Below are 5000 nucleotides of genomic sequence, written 5' to 3'. Positions count from 1 at the left end.
GAAGAAAAAGAAGAAGAGAAAGAAGAAGACTTAAGAGGGCTTTTAGGGCTCTTAGCCAGTGTTCTACACAACTTTTAGGCAAAATTGGTGAAGTTCAGGTTCAGTTCAAACTAATTTGGATCAAAACAAACTTTTTGCCCATATTCCGCAAACCAGCTGAACCCAACTTGCGAAAAGTTGGCTCATCTTTACTAAAAACCACAATCCTTTCAAAAGAGTTGTCAAGTAACCAATCAGTCAGGGGCGTAACTATAGAGGATGCAGGGGATGCGGTCGCACCCGGGCCCAGGAGCCTTAGGGGACCCATAAAGCCTCTCTTCTCCATATAGGGAACCCAGTACTTTGAGTAAAGCATTATAGTTGGGGGCCCTGTTACAAGTTTTGCATCGGGGCCCGGGAGAGCTTCAAGTTATGCCTCTGCAATCAGTCTTAACTCACTCAGGTCTTTATCTCATGGTAGAATTGCCACTGAACTAAGGAAGGCAAAAAGGACCAAGTAGACCATTACAAAAACTAGTACAGTAGGAGAAAATAAACCTAGAAGTACAGTAGCATGTCCTATCCTTGGGTGCTCCCTCGATACGCCTTGCATCCCTCATTGTTTTCAATGGGGCCGGCACAGCATCACACGGCGTGCTAGGTGCACCCGAGTGCGAAGTAAAGTTTACCCGTTGAAGACAATAGGAAATACTCTGCGATTCTTTTAGCCGCAGTGGAGGATCGCTACTTCTCCGAAGTGATGTGAGGCGGTTTTAACACTACAACGCCTCGTATCCGCGGGAATATCGCATGTTGGCGAGTGTGATATTGGACCGAGTTTCACAGCCCGATATGGCACTTGCTCGTGTGAAATTAGCCTGAGGCACGCCACAGTATCTCAGTAGGCTTACAGCCAGAACTCTGACTTGGCCATTCCGAAACAAGGAATTTAGGTAATTCCAAATGGTTCATTTACTTTTCCTTGTATCTGTACCCCACTGCATATATTGACCTTCTCCAAATCTCCAATCTTATTTCCCTTCCATTTCTTAACAGCTTCTCCAATAATGCCCATTAGGGCTTAAACAGCCGAATGTGTTTGCGGTGCTTTTTGCGCCAAAAACACAATGTAGTTGCATATGGGTGCGTGTATAGAAGAATGGCCTCTATTTTGCGTATATACACGGAAAAATAAAACATACTGCTCTCTTTTTTGCACTCCAGTATTACGCAATCCTGACACGCTAATGTGAACGGAACTGCATAAGGCAATGTAATTGATTGCCTGCTGGTTACCGCGAATAACATGGGCGTACCGAGCCACGTAATACGTGGTAAACATACGATCGTGTGAGCCCGGCCTAAGCCTTGGTACCCAAACACTGGGAATCAGGGGTGTAGGTGAAGGCTCATGGGCCTGAGTGCAAATGTTTATATTGGGGCCTCCCAACTTCTCCTAACCCCTTAACGCAGAGGTGTAACTTGAAGCTTCTGGCCCCCAACTATAATGCTTTATTCATAGTACTGGGCCCCCTAAGGCTCCTGGGCCCGGGTGCAACTGCATCCCCTATAGTTACCCCAGTGCTGGGACTCTCATTTCCCCACTGGGGTTACCACATAGCAAATATAAAAAATGAGGTCCTTTTTAGCTGCTGCTTGGCACCATCCCACTCCATTAGGTCCTAGTCCCTACCTAATACTTTCATTACTCAACTCTGGAGACAACATTCCTGCGCAGGTTCCCCCTAACTAGGGGCCACATCAACTTGTATTTCCCTAATGCTTTCCCACAAATGAATGATAGCACTTGGATGGTGATGACATTTTAACAAGCAGACTTTACTTCTATGACTTCAGCTTCTGCGCATCCCCAACAACCGCCGACGGACTGAATTCAGAGATGATTTCGCTGATAAACATTTTCCTTGACACCCAACCGAGAATAAGCACCAAAACAATCAAAGCTCAGAAATAAAGCAGTATGGGATGGCTGAACGTTGTATAAATGATTCAATCTATTTACTCCGGCCCGGTGGGAGGCCCAGCAAGGTCTTGTATGGGAAATATTCACATTATCAGAGTAATCATCACCGTAAGCACAAACTATTTTCATAAATCCTAAATTCTCTTGAATCTTCTGAAATTCTCAATCTGTAACCGTGTTATTAAAACTGAGTATAATTGATCGTGTTCTCGACTCTACGGAGGGATACAATATATATCAGGGAGAGTCATTTAAAGTGAACCTCCACCTTATATCATCACACCATTTCTTGGTCCTAAAATCGGTGGCAGTTAATTCTTTCAGATACCTTTGATGATTCACTTTGATAGATTACAGTTAAAGAGGTTGTAGCACAACTGGCTCTTATCACAGACCTATCCATAGGGCAGGTGATAGGATCATCTGATCGGTGGGGGTATCACTAGTGAAACCCCAACCAATCCAGTGTCTCCTTCTCCTCTTTACTGGGGGCTCACTGCACCCCTTACAGTGAGGAGGAGATTGAATAGAGCAACGGCCATGCATGTGTTATGCCACTCCTTTTATCTTCCCCATCGTGAGTACAGTATAGTATGTCACAATCCGATGCACTGAAATCCTCACAGTGCGTCAGGTCTAGTGGGGAACAGTCACTCTGAAGGGGAGAGGCCGTCTGCAGCACAGAACAGCTTCACCTGATACAGTGCCCAAGGACAGTGGCAGGAGTAAGACAGGAAATTAATGAAACAACCGTAACGGTGGGAAAGATTTCTGGACACAGGACAATTGAAAATAACTATAATATAATGGAGTCATTTTTTAACACCCTGTTATAGCGGAACAGCTGTGCCTGCACTGGAGACACACGTGTTATGCCACTCCTTTTATCTTCAATGGGTCTACAGGAGATAGCCAAGAGCTTGTACTTGGCTATTTCTGTCAAGTCCACTGAAATGAATGGAGTGGTGCCGTGCATGTTCGACCAACGCTCTATTTAATCTCCCAGTCACTGTGGATTGGTGTCGCAAGCCTAGAGTGACGAGAAGCGGAAACTATGAGACCCTTCTTCATGGGATAGTTAGGGTCTTAGAGGTGAGACCCCCAACAATTAGTTTTATCATCTATCCTATGGATAAGTGATAAAAGTCAGTTGTGGTAGAAACCTATTAATAAGGTTATATCAGTGTGAGAATGACCTTAAAGGGTTTTCCCATGACTTAAAATTGTTCCACAGGCACTCTGTCTTTCCTGATTGCTGCTGGCCCTGACATGTGACTGCTGCAGCCAATCACTGGCTATAGAAGGTCACTGCTGTGGCCAGTAACTTGAAGCTTCTGGCCCCCAATGCAAAACCTATAACAGGGCCCCCAACTATAATGCTTTATTCATAGTACTGGGCCCCCTAAGGCTCCTGGGCCCGGGTGCAACTGCATCCCCTATAGTTAGGAAGAAGAGAGTGGTTAGGAAGCAATTTTAAGTTGTGGAAAAACACCTTTAAGTGACCCTGTGTTACTTTTATGCTACAGACATGCAATTCTTTGGAGGTCAACACCCAATAATCCTAATGATGGAATGGGCACTAAATTCCCTACCCATTTTGAACGTGGCAAATATTCACTATAAGTGTAGGAATAGCTGGTGTGAAGCCAAGACATTCTCACTCCTCTTTGTATCCCTTAGTCTTTGGGGCAGATTGGCCCACCCAGTACCAGAAGTAGGTTTTTGTTGTGGTACTATAGGTCCAGCATCAGACTATTGCATTGAAAACTGATTTGGAGGACATTAATAAAACACCAGCAATGGTGGGAAAGAAAGTTTATGGACACAGGACAACTGAAAATAAATACAATATAATGAAGGCCTTTTTTAACATCCTGTTATATGGGAACAACTGTGCTTGCACTAGAGACAACAGTGCAGGCACAGCCGGCAGCACTATTTTGTCCTGTAAATTCCTGCAAAACTCCTGACTGCTTGCCGCAAATTGAACAGACCCCCATGATAATCAGTGGAGGGCCGTTCTGCACAGTCCGGTTCTGTCATAAGATGGAGCTGTTCAGCCAGGGGTGCTCTTTTTCTGCTTCCTAAGCAGGAAAACATAATCCCCTAATGCTGAAGTAGCCCTAAGCAAGATTTATGGCTTACAGAATGTGGTATTGTAGGATACAGGAATGTCCTTCCTCAGGCTGGTCGTCTATTTGGAGAGTGGTGCTTCTGTGACTCCTCATGTAGTTATAGCATTTGAAAAGAGGGAGGCATGATTGCTACATTTGCTTAGCTGTTCCTGTGACTCAGACTGCAAAAAAGGGAAATGGAACCATACCTCTACAGCACCACCTATTGGATGGCAGCAATCCTGCAAAACAATGTCCAACCCTTTATACAGGTCTGTAGAGCAATGATTAGGAATTGAAAACCAAGCCAGAATCCATACACAGACTGCTGTTTTGGTGTTTTTGCCCCTCATCAGTGGGCAGTAGGATCCTGGCTTGGCTGGTGAGAGGCCTGTAATGTGGATCGAGAAGGGTATAATTTCTCCTTAAAAGGGTTCAGTCACTAAAAAAGAAAAATTCTATACTTATCAATTCATTCCCCGTCGGTCTACTTACCAGATCTTCACCTCCCCCACCTTCTCCTGTCTCCTGTAGTCCGGGAGTCACCTTGAGCTGCCTGATTCTTCTCCTTCCTGTGAGGTTACGTACATTTGGTTGGCAGTCTTCTGCCTGCCAACCAATGTACGTTACATCACAGCTCACAGGCCAGCAGGAGGACTGCCTATCTTCTTCAGAGATTGCTCATGCGAGCTGTCTCTGAAATAGATTACAATTCCTTCCTAGGCAGTGAAGCTACAGCAAAGGGACGTGACCTTCACTGACCCAGCCGGAAGGAATTTGAGGAATACAGCCTCAATAACAAGCTGTGCCCAGCGTGCTGTGAGGTAACCCGGGACACTGCAAAAGCTCAGCTAGGAGAAGATGTGCTAAGGAAACTGACAGGGAAGGAATAGGTAAGTATAGATTTTTTTCAATGACAAAAT

General features: G+C 45.0%; 1 protein-coding gene across 2 annotated transcripts in view; it reads right to left on the bottom strand.

The window, feature by feature from the left end:
* Positions 1-5000, bottom strand: part of CDH11 (cadherin 11) — a 133921-nt gene that overhangs the window by 39081 nt on the left and 89840 nt on the right. The window lies entirely within an intron of this gene.

Source organism: Eleutherodactylus coqui, chromosome 11 (genome assembly GCF_035609145.1).
Source record: "Eleutherodactylus coqui strain aEleCoq1 chromosome 11, aEleCoq1.hap1, whole genome shotgun sequence".
In the NCBI taxonomy this organism is placed as follows: domain Eukaryota; kingdom Metazoa; phylum Chordata; class Amphibia; order Anura; family Eleutherodactylidae; genus Eleutherodactylus; species Eleutherodactylus coqui.
Note: the sequence above shows the minus strand (reverse complement) of the source record. Positions and strands in the feature narration are given on the sequence as shown.